Source organism: Megalops cyprinoides, chromosome 7 (genome assembly GCF_013368585.1).
Source record: "Megalops cyprinoides isolate fMegCyp1 chromosome 7, fMegCyp1.pri, whole genome shotgun sequence".
In the NCBI taxonomy this organism is placed as follows: domain Eukaryota; kingdom Metazoa; phylum Chordata; class Actinopteri; order Elopiformes; family Megalopidae; genus Megalops; species Megalops cyprinoides.
In genome coordinates, this window is record NC_050589.1 from 10107088 (window position 1) to 10124630 (window position 17543).

The window sequence follows — 17543 nt, forward strand, 5'->3', positions numbered from 1 at the left end:
CATTTCTACTATTAGTTATTTTGTTGACGGATGGTCTTACTCAAGTGACATCCCCAGCATTTGTAGATACAAGCACAGAGTAGTACACTAAGATGTTGGAAAAACCCACTGCAATGTGTGAGGAAGCCCAAGTTACAAAAGTGCAAGTCTTGAGAGGATCAAACGTTCATGTGATTAAATAAGACTGTGGGATCAGACTGTGATCAGATGAGTCACACCGAATAACTCCTCCCTGATTTCACTCGGGCAGTCTGGATTTCATACTCTGCCTGGAGTCACACCGCCCAAAAAACCTGCAACGTCTGGTTTCATGAGCAGTAAATATCAGAAACATTCAGGTGAGATTAAAAAAAAAAGATGGCAGCCCTGAACTCTGGTTTCACCCTGCTCAGAACCAGAGCCAGAGCCTGGTTCACACTGTTCTGAGTTGTTCTTGAGTCACTTGTGCGCTGCACCACCTTCCCCCAGCCTAGCGCAGGGATGTTCAGGACAGGTCTGGGAACAGGATGTGAAGTTTGGGGAGAGGAAGTGGCTCATGGGGAAGGAAGTTGCAGAGGGAAACAGAAATGGGAGGCTCAGACCGAAAACCATAAACAACTACGCTGAGAGACATAATCATGACATGAATAACAAACTCCAACACTCCACCGCACACTTGTTTTTTGCTGGCTGACACTCACGGGTCTAAACAATGGAGCAGGCCCTCTTTTACCCATGTGTTAAGGACTTATATAATTGAGAGGAAAACATCTCCCCTCTTCCAGCAAACCACACTGCTAAAACCTTGGTTCTATTTTTGTTTTCTGGCTTTTGCGCTAAATGACAATCTTGCAGAACCGTTTAATTATTCATGGTCAAACTGGCTCGGAGCAAACAATCATTATCTTTTCAATTTGTGAGCGTGCGGTTTGGTGGATCAGTCAGACCTCGTCAGTATCTGGAGAGAGGGTGCAGGTTTGGAAACCGCTCTCTCCCTGTGATAACACGCCACAGCGCTGAAGCTACACACAACAGGTTACCTCAGCAGAGAAACAGGAGCGCTGCTGACGTTAAAGAGCACCCCCCACACACACACACACACACACACACACACACACACACACACGCTCACTCAGGTGAGAACAAAGCACTTAATAATGAATAAGGACACCAGGTGGACAGCAATTTATACTGTGGGTTGTATTACCTTTACCTGTCAGACAGGCTGGCAGAGACATCAAGAGGGGAAAGAAGCCTGAACAACAGAGAGAGAGAGAGAGAGCACAGCACAAACAAACGTCTAGCTTTGTAGAGCTAACAGGTAAGATCAGTGCGTTGTTTTAAGCACTTCAGCCAACTGAAACCTTATATTGCCATCATGTTGCTGATAGTATAAAGCTCACTGGCTGCTCCAGAGGCTAGAAAGCTCTCGCTAGGTAAAGCAAACAGAGTGTCATGTCTACTCATGCAGGATGCAGACCATTACATTACATTACTGTCATTCATCAGACACGCTTATCCACAGCGACTTACACAGGTTCCAATTTTATCTATTTACACAGCGGGATATTTACTTAGAAAATTGTAGGTTGAGTAGCTTTCCCAAGGGTACAACAACAGTGCCCCAGTGGGGAATCAAACCAGCAACCTTTTGGTTACAAGCTCTGCTCTTTACCACTACGCCAAACTGCTGTCCTGTAAGACGCAGTGGCCAGGAAAATACGTATTTTGATTTTGTTGTGGCCTGAGTAGGAATTGCTACACTGTTTCTCGAGTTGAATATTCACCATCCCGACACACCGTGAAGTGAAACAAGGACACAAGGGCCTGCGGAAAACAGAAGGCACTTCTCCAGGGAGCTGGAGCCTGGCCCAGCTGGGCCTCCGAGCATCTGTCAGAAAAACCAAATGGGAAATGCAGGACAAATGGTCTCTCTCTCCCTGGGAACCTCGCTGGCGCTCTGGCGTCTTTATTTGCGCCGTGTCAGTCCCTGCGCCTCCCCCCCTTTCTAAAAGGAACTCGCTCCAAGAGCCGGTCCCGCCCCTCTCCGCGTTTCCCCCCGATGAGCGATCCTAAGCCGGGGCGCCTGACGCGGGCCCTCCTGTCAGATCGGACCGGTGCTTTCCAGCCCAGTCCCTCCTGGGAAAATTCCTTTCCCAAACTTCCATTCTTACACAAACAAAAAGCGGCGAGTCAGCAGTTTTCTCTGTCTCTCCTGGACCCAACCTGACCCGGCTGATCCCATGAGGAGGGGAGGAGGGGAGGAAGGGGGGAGGGGGGGGGGGGGGGGGCTGACAGACACACTGCGTCTCCAGTAATTAATCCCTCGCTAACGAGGCCCTGTCAGACCAGCTGCACTTCCACATGGCTGCTCACCTCAAACCGCCAGGTTTCTTGCACTGCAGCGAAAATGAATGGAAAGAAGGAGAAAAAAAACAAAAAACAAAAAGAAACATACTCTGGGCCCGGCGGTCAGCCCCCCTGGCTGAGAGAGGCAGCCAGCGTACAGTAGGGCAGAGTGACAGTGACACTGTGACTCTCTGGCCTCGCACCTCTGCTCCTGTGCCACGACGCGTCTCGTTCTAATGACTGACGGCCGCCGCCAGCTCTCCGCCTCCCGTGCCAAGTTCCTGCGGGCCTGCAGAAGGCCCGACCGCGACTACCCTTCCAAACCGCGGTGCCCTTCACACCTGCACAGAAACGCCGGGCCCCCGTCCACCTGCGCCCAGCCCACGGTTCGAAAGCAGAGAGCGTGTGGGTCTGGTCCAGGGCCAGGCCACAGCAGGGAGATCAGCGCGGACCCGGCGAGTGCAGAGGCTCACAGACAATAGCGTTTATCACTTCATTGCTCACCTCCGCGTGAAAGCAGAGGAAACCGTGATTACGGATCATGCTTCTGGACCGGCTCCAATCCCAGGACTACACTCTGAAAACACACTACACACTGAAATTTTAAGGCTATTTTAAGGAGACAAGAAACATTTCAAGTAAAAAAAAAAACACTTGCTAAAAAAAAAAAACCCAAAAACACATACCCCAAGTGGGCGAAACATGGACAGACATGTAATCAATATGAAGACAGAGAGGGCAAGGTCACACACTCCCAGCTCCTAAAGCACTTGTTTAAAATAATGCATAGTAAACACACAAACACCGCTGAGGATGTGCAAGCTTCCTCTTTTTGGTTGTAACACTTTTGTGCCTTGACTCTTCCAGTCTTTTTGTTTTCACACCGAAGGTCACTAATGACAGTGATGACATGCTGGTGTTATGGGCTTTTTTTCAAACATACAAATAATAAACTGGCAGTAATTTCTTCACTGCTAACAGACCAATGTGCTTAATTGTTGCTGTACTAAACACTTAGCTTCTTATTGAAGAAAAATATGTTGTTTATTACCACTGGCAACAACTGTTAACCGAATGTACCCGTGTGGAAACAACAACATCTTCCGGAGTTGCCCTCATCTGAGAACTGATTCTTCGTCATTTGTACAAGAACAGATGGGAGTCCAAGATCAAAACACTTCCTCTTTCAGACTGGGCCTAGCAGCAGGCCTGAGACATTTTCCGTTTGCTACTGAGAAGGACACTTTGGATGGAAAAAAGTGAGACCCAAGACAGAAACGGCCACGCCCGTACCGTCTTAAAGCTTGCAGCTGTTCGTCTGGTGCTCTCCATGCCAGGGTCACAGGCCGGAGGGAGGGGATCCAGGACATGAGATGTATTAAAAACAGAGACCTTTTCCCCTAAACGATAGCCCTGTTCTGAAGGCCAACACACCTCTTCAGGAGGGAAGTAGTCTCTACGGCTTTACACTTCTCCATTCACTCCTGTGAATGGGCCCCAGTGCTGGTAGTGAAGGACCCAGAGGTGAAACACAGAGAAGGAAAAGGGCAGGGTGAGCCAGCACTGAGTCTTTCCTCACTGGACCTGCCACAGGAAGACTAGTCATCAGGACACCGCCTCCCCACCCTCCCCTAGCTAACCACTCCAGTCCACCTCCACTGACTAGCAAGAGACCAAGGCTTTAGCACAGAGTATTCCAGTGGTAGTGCAGAGCAGAGGGGTCGAGCATGCCTCATCACTGAAGAAAACTGCACGCTCTTTTGTGGGGATTTATTACTGTGATCCTACAAATCTTTATCAACCGGCCGACAGATACTCCTTCAGCCATATAGCCGCGCGGAGAGATTTCACACAGTTCATAATGCTGAGGTACAAATGTAAATGAAAGCTGAAGTTAAATGAAAGGCTGTTGTGCAGAGGGCTTGCTCACCCAGAATCCTCCAGCAGAGATCAGACGAGCAGAGATCCCTGCGGAGGGGGGCCGGAGGGGAACAGGTGGGAACAGATGGTGCCCAGCGAAGGTTTGAGGAGAGGGGCAGAGCAGGGGGCGGGGGGGCAGTGCCACAGGGCAGGACAGCTGAGAATGAATTCACTGGCACGCTCCCACTCTATGACATCTTCAAAGCACAGCTAACCATGTTATAATACAGCCAGAGCAACAATTACAAACGCTACACAGAATGCTTCAGAGGACATTGCGTACACGTTGAGCAACCCACACAGACAAGCTAAAAACTGTGCACAGTTTTTCATTAACTTTGCAAGAGCTGCACTATGGAGTATCGTTATTATAATGCAAAACAAGACTGCTTTAACAATGTATCATAAATGCAAACCCTTTCTTTTGTAATTTTATAATTATAAGGCTGGGTGTCACACAGATGCTGGCCAGCCTGTCATAATTTTTTAACGAGCAATGATTATAAAACTACATATGAAAATTCCATTTACACACGGTACATACTAGGAATATTGTCATGACTGGAACACAATTTGACCAATAGGAACAATGTGTCAGAACTCAGCAGTTTATAAACTTGATTCTATATATTTTAAAACCTTTTCCAACAGCTCCCTCCATGAGCACCAAGCCAAAGTCATGTCAAAGTGGAACAAACAACACCCAAGAAGGCCTCTGTCTGGCAGCTCCCGGTTAGTGTGTGAGCAGCCCCCCCCCCGGTGTGGCAGCCGAAACTACCTGCACATCTGGTGGGCACATGCTCCCAGAAGCCTCCCCTCCTCTGTCTGGAGGCATGTGGAGAGACAAAGCGCTACCACCAGCCCCGCTACACACACACACACACACACAACACACAAGAAAGGCATTCTCAGACAGAACACCGCGTCCTCCCAGCCCAACAGACCAACACACAAAGTGCAAAGCATGCTGGGTATTCTGGGGCAACTCTGGCTCACACAGCGAAAAGGGGGCCATAATTCATCCTCTCCCGCCTTTGCTCCGGAGTACACGTGTGGGAATAAGTACAGCCCCCAGACAGACCTCCTGCCATCGGCTGAGTCCTGGGTGGCTTTATGGCCTTGTTTTAACTCCAGACTGGGTGCAACATGTGGAAAAAACCCACTGTGCACTCATTCAGGTAAAATAATTGCGGTCGGACTTGAGCAGGGGAAGAAAAGAACTCCAGAGAACCAGGTGACGCCAGAGACGGGGAGGTGGGGGGGGGAAATAAAGTGGGAAGAAAGAGGGATAAGGAAAGAAATGAAAAATAAAGCAGGCAGACAGGGGAAGGACTAATGAGAAGCAGACTGGCAGAGCAAAGACAGGATAGAGAGAGTGCGGGAGGGGAAAAAAAAAAGATCAAAAGATACTGACTAAGAGACAGAGGGAGACGGGGAAGGAGGTAAGGGGAGAATGAGGGCAACAGTGCAGAGAGAGAGATGTTGGGAGATAGAGATGGAGAGACAGAGAGATGGGAGAGGCACATCAGAGGCGGCAGAGAGAGAGAGAGACACACACACACGCGGGGAAAATGCGCTGATTTAAACATGAGCAGTGCGGCGAGCGCAGGCGGCCCCCGCGCAGCCCCAACGCAGCCCGCATCACATGGATGCAAATCGGAGCCCATTTGAATATTCAAAGGCCGTGGGCTACCCAGTCAGAGCTGGGGAGCTGAGGAACAGGAGGAAAAGACCACCCCCCCCCCTCCTCCTCCTCCTCCCAAATTCTGCAGTCTTTCTGAGCACTGTTAACTTTCGCTAGCAGCACACGCCACATAAAAAAACGCTCATCCTCACTCAAAGTCAAATCGCATTCGGCTGCACGCAGACAAAATGTTGCCCATGCCTCCACCCACGTGCTCTGGCAATGCCGAGACAAAGGGCAGCGCCGGGAATTGCAACTGGTCAGCTCCTTTGGTCTTCGGCTGGAGCGGTTGCATCAGCTGCATTTTGAGTAGGCTGCAGTGACTACACCCCAACTGGTCTGCCATCTCTGATCCTCACCCAAAAATATCAAAACAAAAAGCAAATGCCTTTTTCTGTATTCAGCCATCAACGTCTGCTGTGTCTGTATCTTCTGTTTATCATTTTGATTCACAAATTTGCATGATATCTATAACTGTGAGAACTATACTGCATTTTGAAAGAGACATGTGAGGGTCAGGAGGGGTTCTTTTTTGCCCAGGGGGGTTTTCCAAACAGGTGACCATTCAAGTCCAAAGTTTGATAAGAAGAGAATCATTTCTCACACAGACAAGCTGGTGTACAGTTGACACTGAAACCAAAAGGTGGATCGATCACTAACTGCTTTCAAATATAGCATCATTGAACTCCCAGTCCATGTACTCAAAAGTAAATCAAATGAATTAAAAGTACTGTATGGTAGTCAGTTACAGCCCATGTTTAATTAACACAGATGTAATGTCACACATAACAAATATTATATCTCATGCGGATGGGGTACTGCAGCCGAGCAGGATTCACAGATTCTGGGTGTACACTTACCCTCTCCCCCTTAATCTGCCAACAACCGCTCATACACTTTTCAACTAAGTAAAGAGAGAGCAACAAGGACAGTCGATACTGTTAAATATTTAAACACACACTCGACACCCTAGGAACGGCACAATGGTCCCCTCCCCCTCCCCAAACACAAAGGGACTCCAGTGGGCGGCTTTCACATTGTTTTTCATTTGCAAACGTTGCTGGCGGAGGTTGTCATTTTGCATTCAACCATCCCTTTTACCTGGGCGTCCATGAAAGCGAGACCAGCAAAAGCGCAGTGATGATTGCTCCAAAATAAACAATTGATCAGACCCACTCAGCAGATAAACCTCACCCACAGCCAACTGCTGCCCTTCAGAACGCCAGCCCGAGTTCTCTCACCTTTTCGGAACCCTACAGCTGACCCCGGAAATGTTTCCGGCAACTACAAGAACAGGCCATTGCCCTGCCCCGTGAATTCGGCAAATAAACAGTGGCATGTTTACGCAAGCCCAGATTCAGCTCCGCTTCAGCTTCGGATGGGTTCCCCCCCCCCCCCCCTTTACATGCCCTCAACGTGCAGCTCCTCAGAGGCTACAGTCTATCTCTTCCAGTTTTCTCTCTTACAGGATACGCGGAACGGTCAGCCACAGGCCGAGCCAAAGCCAGTGTGTTTATTGTGACATCATGGAATGAGGAATCAGAATACTTTCAATGGCTCACCATGGGACACGCCTACCATAAACACACAGCACAGCAAGAGAGGTCCTGGCCTTTTGTTTCAGTGCGTTACCTCAAGACACACTGCAAAAAGGAGCAAAGGTAGAGTATATAAAATTTGTCATCGATTTTTACTTTTACCCTTCCTGCATTGTATTGTGATGCATAAAGCACGCCGCTGTGCGGGAATGCACAGATCTTCTCAGCCATCAGCCTTTGCAAAGACAGAAGTGCCCATTTACACAGCTATTGTAAAGGTGTGAAGAGTTACAGGTCTGAACCTGACTAGAGCCATTCACTGCAGCTGAGCAGTGCGCAGGGGCGGTGCGCGCTCTCAAGTGGTCAGGGAAACCTGAAACCTTCATTAACCTGTTGGTGTCTAACATGAAGCCTGTGATTTCCTCCCACAAGTAGACCCAACACAACTCAAATTAACTTATTACTGAATAACACTACTGCTATTCACACGTAATTTCATCTCTGTCAACTTCATTAGACTTTTGTTACTGGCAGCAGGAGAAAACAGGACACCTCCACAAATGCACAGAATAAGATGCAGACAAGCAGTGGCGTAGTCACTTTGGTTCCTGCAGTTTCCAGGTTTCCTGTGTTTTCAAGCTAGCTTGCACGTCACACGCATATGTTTTTTTCTTTTTAATTCACAAGCACTTCCTTGTCATGTTGTAATAACAGCTGGCATGGCTGGGTACAGGGGAGGGTGGGATGGAGGGAGTGGAGTGCAGCTGACCCCTGACGCTGCCAAAATGAATCTGAGGTCAGCAATACCTACGGAAAATTCAACAAAAAAAAAAACACACACACACACACACACACACACACACACACACATAAACAACCCCTCTGAAGAGAGAGTCAGAGCACATGTATTTCATTGTATTTTTAATACACATGACAATAAAAGTTGAACTTGAACTTGAACGGCCACAAGCTGACACTGTACAGGCCAGATACTTTGAATGTGGCCCATGAGAACAACACACAACCGCTGTAGCTGATATATGTCATACCTCTAGTCCACATATGGCTCTGATGGACAAAAAGCTGCATTTTTTACACTCTGCTTCATGTCCATACGTGTAATTTCATGCCATGTTTGTGTTTTAATTTAGCTGCTATTGACTGAGTAAACACAGCAAATGCATGCACTCTACACATCAAGCAAAGCTTATCCTACTGACATGGAAGCTAGTAACATGTCCTATTCTACATATTACAACCCCAAGGAAACAGGTCTGTTGATGATCGTCTAAGCTTTCAAGCCAGTGACCAATATGCTGATTTTTATACTGATATGAAAACTACTGATGCCAGCAGTGTCTACTGGGTTTCCAAAACTGGGGCTGATCAAACACATTGTATGAAGTATTGCAAAAGGTTTTGTATCCCAGACACTGATTGAGACCATGCCAAGCCCAGTTTTGGCCATGAGTTTGGTGCACCAGAGAGATGGAAAAGCATGTTCTGGATCTGGCTTTGCTGGGGCACCAGCTAGTTTTGGCCTACCAGAGAGAGGACTTGCTGGCCAATAAACCACCTGGCTACCCTACCCACAGAGAGGCCAATGGGCACTTACACAGGAAATCACAGACAGCTACGGCCAGAGCCCCTGCACACATGAAAGCTGCAGACCTCAGCAGTACTGCTGCAATTACACATTCATATTACTCAATCTGCACCAAAACCACACCAGGGAGGAGCCAGAGGCATAGCAGGGAAAACGAAACCTTTCTCCTGAGTAACATTTGATGTAGGTATTCTCACACATTTTTCGATAACGTCTACAAATATTAGCATGCATACATTCCACTGCGGGTTCAGTCCCTCCGAATGCCTGAAATGTGTGCGCTCGTATTAGAAACTGCACATGTCGATTTTGAACGTTGAGCTCATTTTGATTTTTGACCTCATGCTTGGTTAGCTGTGCCCCCTCCCCAGGCCCAATGGTTGCAGTTTGTCACGTTCCACGGACACGCCGCAAGGAGCAGCTGATCGGGGGCGGGGGGGGGGATTAGGGGCCGATGCGGGCCACTGCAGGTGCGGACAGGCGAGTCTCTAGTGACGCACCCGGAGTGTCAGCCGCACCGGTCCCGTATACACAGCTGCCACTGTCATGACCTCCGCGACCCCCCGCGTCCCCCCTGCCGGACACTCTCCCACTCAAACACATTCGCAGACGCATCCGCAGACAGCAACATGCCCTTCTGCAACACCGCAGTCACCGTCAGCGTGAATGCGCAGCACGAGCATTATGATGTCATCAAACGCCTTCTGTTCCTTCTACAGTTCACTTCAGCTATTCACACACTGTGGCCTGTGCTCATTCCAACTCACAATTACTTCCATTCGGTTTAAAAATCTAAATTCTGTCGCTGGGTAATTCAAATGATTTTATATCTAAGCCGACAACCCCAGACTGAAGGCTAAAAAAAAAAAAAAAAAAGAGGAAATCTTTAACAGAAGCTCGTGGCAACCGCCACATATATGGAAACAGCCATAATTCTTTCAGAAAATGTGTCATCAAGAGATACATGCATATAGACCGCTGGGTGTCTTCTGTAAAATTATGATGGTAATTTATTCCTATGCATTTTAAGCCTCTCTATCACAAGAGTGTCTGCCAACTTCAAAGTCTGTTCACTTTAATGTTTTTTTTTTCAGGTCATGACAGCTGGTTCACAAATGGGAGGCATGTCGATTTTCTATTTTTTTTTTAATCATTTTATTCAGTTCAGTGCAGTACTCTCACATCGTTCCGGTGCTTGTTAAAAGCAGACCTTATCGTAAGGTTGTAAAAATGTGAGCTTGTTTTTAAACATGCCAGCATGTGTGCATGCCTAACCCCAGTTGCTGAGAGCGTGTACCATTTTTTGAATGCCTCCCATGGCACAGGGTTCTGCCACTCTTACATATTCAGAGACAGGGGGCTACCCTTCATTCAGCGGTCTTAATATGCACAGGCGCAACACCATACTCCACTCCATTTTTTCTCCACATCATCTGTTCTGCATGGGTACACAGCCAACATGTTCAGACTACTGTCTGTCCCAAGCTCCAGTGATTGAATTCAGTTCAGTTTACTTTATTGGTACCCGTGGGTAAACTGGTTTTGCAGTTGTACTGAATTGTACAGTAGTACATAAACAGATCCCCTGAACAATGTTATATTTTTGCATCCATTTTAATTATCTTTAATATTACTTAAGCCAGATAATTTAATATAATTTAATAATTTAGTAATTTTAAGAATTAAGAGAAGCCCCAGGAACAGGTACCGCATTGCCTGCAATACAATACCAGAGTGCTGAGACACAGACATCTTAACTTCTTCCATCTTCACTTTTTCACCCCATCCTACTCTGTTACTTCACCCACACAATGAGACATTTGCTGCTATGGCCGTCCAGAAGCCTTTCCCTGAGACAGTGTCAGACAACCTACCCTGAGGCCCTGTCTCCTCTCTAACCACATGCTCCCCATCATGACTGCGCCCTGCCAGAGAAGGGCACTACAATGCCTCCTTTCCATCAGGACGGCCAGACACTGGCAAAGGTGGTGGTTTTGCAAGAGTACAATGGTGCACTTTTATTGGCCCTAGCCAGCTGGCAGTTTGGTTGGGCTAGGCCCAGTGGAAATGGGAGACATGCATGAATCTCAATGTGCAATTTTAACGTGGCAAAAAAAATAAAAATAAAAAGCTCTGCGGAGGTCATCCAAAGGCTTGGAGGATTAGAATTGACTTTGCTTCTTTCTAAGGGAGTTCTGTCCCCGTTTCACTACCCTGGTTTTCACGGCTCTAAGCCCATTTACATTTAGCACTGTTCAGCCTTCCTTGCAACCCACCTCACTGAATGTATGTAAATGTGGTCGTTTTGGGCCGCCCCGAGGTACCTCTGAGGACAGCTGGAACATGTGTGAAAGAAGCAGGCCCATCTGAGCAGCAGCTGCAGTCAGTCCAACAGAAACAACATAAGAAAAAAAAAACGGCCAGACCTGAGAAGAGGGTCACAGCAAATACCCCAGCGGATAAAATGCCGGAGAAAACTACCGCAAAATCCCACTGTAAATTGGTGGCTTCCTATAGGTCACTCTGTAAGGACAGGGACTGAATCGCAGCCTTTTACTCTCCCTAATCCCCGGAACATTCAGCCGGGGACCACCGCTGCCAAACACTTGTTCAGAGGGTTTACCATCAAACACTGAAGCTTTATCCTCCACCGCGCTAGCTGTGTCTGACTCACAAGGAAAGGAGAGGAAACGAGAGAACAAACACAAGCGGTGTTTGACCAGCGCGCTGACCGGACTCTTTAAACCGCTAAGTAAATCGCAAAGAGCGCAAACCCCGCTAAGCTCTGGGGGAGTACATCTGGACGGCTTTATCTGGCCTTTTGTGCAACATCCCCTTTGTGACACTTCACGCACGGGTGATTTGGAAATTCGTCAACACCACTTTAAGGGTGAAACATTAAGCCTGTTTCAATCTATAGGACAGTACCTTGGGATAACGGCATCATCAGACTCCAGGAAACCGATAACAGCTCAGCTCAATGGCTCCCTTTGACCGTCTGGCACTAAGTGACAACTGATTAGCACACCATTCATATCCAAGGGCCGGCTCAGACGGACAGTGTCCGTGTATGGTTTCTAGGTAGGTGCCCGACCACCTTAGTTACCTTACACACAAAGGTATCTCCAAAAGTAGGAGTCAACAAATAGCCCCTCCCCCTCCCTGTCTGGATTTCCATGCAAACATGACCGTCACCAGCCATGAAGTCATTGTTGACTGCTGATACACCGTGGTGACTCTGTTTGCAATACAACCCCTCGCAAGCAACGCTTTCAATAAAGACTGGCCGGCAGTGCACAAACAATGCTACAGCTGCATTTATGCCGATGAAAAGGGCATTGCTCTCGAACAGCAGGAAGTGATGTTACATTTGCAAAGCCTATTATACACAGTAATGCCATGGTACCAATGAAAATTGATTCACCAATTATAGAGCAAAAAACAAGATAGTTAACCACTCTGTGTAGGTTAAAATGTATATCTGTCACACACAGAGTCAAAGAAAAGCATTCTTGTCGCAAAAACATTACTTTATGCTACAAAGACTAACATTATGAACAATGACATTCCAAATACTTTTCACCAAAGATTTTGCCAATTATCACATTAGTTGATCAAAACATTTAAATAAAACAGAATTCATGTAAAGTATCTAGGTATGGGAGCTTTCCTTTTTGCTTTTTCAAAGCTAATAGACCACAGTAGCTCTGCTTAATGTTATTCTTTGATCGCAGGGGTATTACAGTTAATCACAAAACAACAGCCTGTAAGGTGAAAGCAAATAAAAGAGGGGCATATACAGCACAATGCTCGAAGGTAAAGACACACACTTTAATATTCTGAAGAAGCTATCCATTATTCTGTAAGACAGTATCTGTTCTGAGGATAACCCCTCTTTCCAGCTCACTGAGACCTTGGTAGTTTTTCCAGGGAATGAGCTGCAGATGGTGTGAAAAGGGAAGGGTTGAGGTTGAGGGCTGGGTTTCCTGCAGGTGATGAATCTGACTGAGATTGTCCTAATCATTCTTGATTTTTGTCAATTCAAACATTTTTGCAGTGACAATCTCTTTCTAGGCCCCTAGAAAACATAGCCATCCCTCACCTTCAGCTCCAACAAAAATGCAATAAAGACTGAACAGTGACACCTCAAGAGTAGGAATGAGGTGGAAGCCCATCCTCAAAGACACTAAGTAGATTCATCCCGTTTACTACACAAACAATGCACTGTCAAAGTTTATGTGGCGTTCTTTTTAAATACTATCATAACATTAAGTGGACACCCGCTGTTTAAACGAATATTTACAAAAAATACCCCCCCCCCCCCCCCCCCAACAAACTCTCCCCCTGTCTCTCTCTCACACACACACGCTCACGCTCACCTTCCTTCAGTCCTAACGTACTGAGCTGCAAACTTCGACTACATTCTTGAATCATACGGTTTGCCTTGCCATATTATTTCAGAGAAACGTATACAGTACACTTAGCACAGGTCTGCAGGTTACATGTTTTAGAGTATGATAGTATTTGCAACCACTGCCTTATCAAATGGCTTATTTTGGGTAATTTTGGAAAAGTTTCACGGTGCAAAATACGAGGCGCGGAATATTGCTTTCTCACGTGAAACACTATTTCAAGAAATGCGTTGACTACCCACGATCGCACAAATCCGCTACCACGCAAATAAACATTTTGCGAGACAATTATGACTAAACAGGATGATAATTACACAGTCCCTCACAAAACCGCTCACACAGAAAACGACAGCAACACATAATTCAACTGCATGTAGAATGAAATACGATGGCTACAATTAGGTCAAAAGTGTAAAAAACGACGAACAAGAAAAAAATTAACAGAAGCAAAAATATACTCTGTACCAGTATTAGTACAGTCGGCCTCATATAAATGTCTTGCACAAAGCTGGCACAAAAACAAAAGTTAACGTTTACTTTCTTAAAAGAAAACCCAACCCATTTAAAAATAACAAACATATAACGAGTCTTGCATTCAGACTGACAGCAACACTCACCTTAGTATTTATCCCTTCCTTCGGCGTTCCGTGACCCTCATCACTCAACTGGAGAGGGGGGAGACTGAACGCAGCACGGCAAACGTATGCTCGCTAGTGAAGCAAAGTCAGGCATCAGTCCCTCGGAGTCGTATTCCTATCGAAGTTGACAATCCGCCGAGAAGGCATCGGAGGACATGCCAGAAGCGTGGAAACAGTGGTTTTGCATAAAACGATCGTGATAAATCAAGCGCAAAAACAGAACGTTAAGACATACTTCCAGCGCGACTCCGCAAGGCTGTAACTATCGCTGCCCCTATTCCTCAGGTTAGAGTCACTCAATGCAGCTGGCTTTAAACAGACCAAACCAAACTCTCCAAACGCAAAGGGGTACCAGCAACAAACTTTGGAAAATTAAACTTTAGATTCAGATTTGGCAGTATAAACTCACGAACCACAAACGACCAGAAAGCTTAATGAGATATCCATAAACTTTCTCTTGTTTTTTATTTTGACTTAAGTTCAGCCGACAAGCTTTTTCGCCTTCACCTAAGTAAATGTTACTTGACCACCCCCTTACAATTCCTCGTTCGTTTGTTCCGAATAGGTGCGCAGAGTTGAGATTGTGTTTTTTTACCCACCTCATACCGTCGAGGGCGTCATTGTCACATTGTTCGTCGCAACAGAGAGGGAATTTACAATATACTGCTACCCAAGTAAATTCTTAAGTACTAAGCATGGTGATGCATAAAATTAAATTAAACCTACACTTACTGTGATTAGCAACCAGAAAGCCTCAGAAGGATCCGAACAGAATTGTGTGTAACTAAGGGCAAGTGTAAGCAAGGGCGTACATTTGAGGTCTCCATGAATGATTATTTGTGGGGGGGGGGGTTAGGGCTAGGGTTTTGATTATTGGGGGGGGGGGGTTACAACCCCATCCTCCCCGTAATTTACGCCCATTGATGTAAGATATTTGAATGAAATCTTAACACTTTTTCAGGATTTTAAATACCGGACAATTAGTTGCCAGTATATGAGTGTAACAAGTATGAGTATCTTTTTCGTTTCGTGTCACTGTTTTGCAGACAATAACAATGCTGGCGTCTTCTGGGGCTCCGTGATGGGTGCCATTTTTTCACTTTACAGAAACGACTTATAGCAAGCCATTAACTGGCGACCCACAGCGATCACGTGTTAAAATGGCTTTCAACAACAGTTAATCTCAATTTACCGTTTATATTCCATAGTGACCATTAGCAACGAGCACCTTGAGAGCGTTAGTAATTTAATAAACGACCGGTCTGATGCCATCCATGAAATATTATGCATCTGCGAGCTCTCTGTCAGCCAAATAACCTGGCTATGGACAACATCTTATTACACCAGATGAGTGGAGTCAGTCTTTAGTTTTGAATGTCACGTTTCATGTTGAACAATATCTTTGCATCAGAAGAAGAGCATCTTAGTGTTCTGCTTGTACTAAGAAACATTGGGAATTCCCCAGGACAACTTTCCCTTCTCTTGTGTTGTCCATCTTCAGATTTGTAGCCTCCCACTCTTGAATATCTTTTTTGGTTTAGCATTAGAGAAACACTCATAAAAGTAGACATCATTTCCTGGCAGGTGTTTTTTTATTGTTGTGGTTAATATATTTACTATTGTGAACAGTGGGACTAATTATAATTAAAGGGGGAAAAAAAACATCAAACGACCCACATGACATGTGGTGAGCTACTGTAACCAGTTATGAGGAGGAGAGGAAGATGCTGTAGTGTGTGAGTGCTGATACCAGAGCACATCCTGTTGGCAGTATGGCAGATAGCCAAGCTTCGATCCGCGTGGGAGGAGGGGATATTAAGAGGTACAGGCCAGTGTAATAAAATAGTGAGATTTCCCTCTCATGTGGGAATCAAGGTTGTGTACTGTACTACCAATTACAAAGTGCTTGGGTTTGATCTTTACCAGTAAATAATGTACAAAAAGGTTCTCATGGAGAACTCCAACAGCAAAGAAAGGAAGCCTGTGTTTGCTTTTGGCATCCGCAACATAGTTTTCTTCTGAAAATATAAAATACACAGGCCTCAATTATATGCTTCAGCCTAAACAGAGAACACGCACATATTTCCTTTTCAATTAACCTGAAGCTTGGTTAGTCTACTCTAACTTTATAACTTCTGGTGCCTATAGAAATAGTACAGAAGGACATGCATAGTTGATTTTTTAATAGTATCATTTTGTAGTGTCCACCCATCACAGAGCAATTAGTGAAACTCAAAGTACAGTGGAGTGGCGGTTTTGCATGGTCACTTTCAAACGAATCATCAGAGGATGTTTTGTACCCCTGCAGAACGTGTCACCAACAGGTGAAGCTTTTTTCCCTACCTGTCAGTGGCACCACACGTTGCAGATCAATCACTCTGAGGCCACGCTCAAAGCTCCTGCATTAGGCTCCTCCCTCCACCTGTGTGTTCATTTGTGTAGTGATCAGTCTCTGCTTGTAACTTTTCTGTTAAGGCTTTTATTGTAACCAGGGTACTTTTCATTAAAAAAGTGATCCAGGACAAGGGATGGTTTTGAAACGGCGACAAATTATGCATGCACACACACACACAAACCGCAAGTTAAGACGAAAAAACAGGGCTTTTTTTCCACTTCTTTGAATTGCACACAGTATTATAATTATTCTTTGCAGTTGTCTGGCATTTTAGCGCAGGTTAAGCCCTCGAATCACAGAGGATCATGGGAGCAGGCATGGGGTCAGGCGAGATCTGAGCGTGTGAATTTGAATAGGGGGAAGTTTGGCCGGAGCTCAGGACGGGGTGCATCCCAAGCCCCTTCCTGGAATTCTCCCTGGGCCGAGAGGGCGTCCTAACCAGGAGGGGGGGGTCAGTCCTACAGTGCCGAGCTCCAGTGGGCGTGGCCTCTGTGGCGCACCCCCCCCCCCCCCCCCCCCCCCCCCCGGCCCCCCAGTGGGAATTCATCAAATAAACTGCGGGGCAGGAACCTCACAATCGCCAAGCAACACAATGATACTGCATTACAGGTAAAACCCTGCTGATAAAGATCTGCTGGTGCCATTCTTATCAAATATCACATTTCCAAAAAAAAAAAAATAATAACAATGACATGAAAAGTTAATGGGTTCCTTCCATGCGAGTGGCTGTTTTTAGTCCCTCCACACAGACAGCAGAAAAATTTCTCCATTCTCTTTAAAGAGACAGCAGCAAGCTGGGATCTCACACTGCTTCAGGTCATGCATACAGAGGAGGAAAAAAAGCTTAATCAAATCAATGCAATCCTGCCCAGCCTTCTTCACACATGGCCTGATACTGCTAGGTGTTACTGATGAAAACATGGGGGAGGGGATTAGGGTGGCAAGGAAAGGGACATGCTGTTGAATTATGACTGTGGGGCTGGGATGATGAGGGGGGCGGTGCGACATGTCACCAGCTGGCT

At 46.3% G+C, this 17543-nt stretch overlaps 1 protein-coding gene across 2 annotated transcripts in view; it reads right to left on the reverse strand.

Moving 5' to 3' along the window:
- The window catches only part of si:ch211-169p10.1 (coiled-coil domain-containing protein 120), a 51365-nt gene that overhangs the window by 8671 nt on the left and 25151 nt on the right, over nt 1–17543 (reverse strand). Inside the window, exon 1 of one of the 2 annotated variants that reach the window (XM_036534412.1) lies at nt 14106–14293. The exons of the other annotated variant lie outside the window; for it this stretch is intronic. The gene's annotated coding sequence lies outside the window, so the exon portion shown is untranslated. Of the gene's footprint in view, nt 1–14105; nt 14294–17543 lie in introns of those variants that run through there. 2 annotated transcript variants of the gene reach the window in all.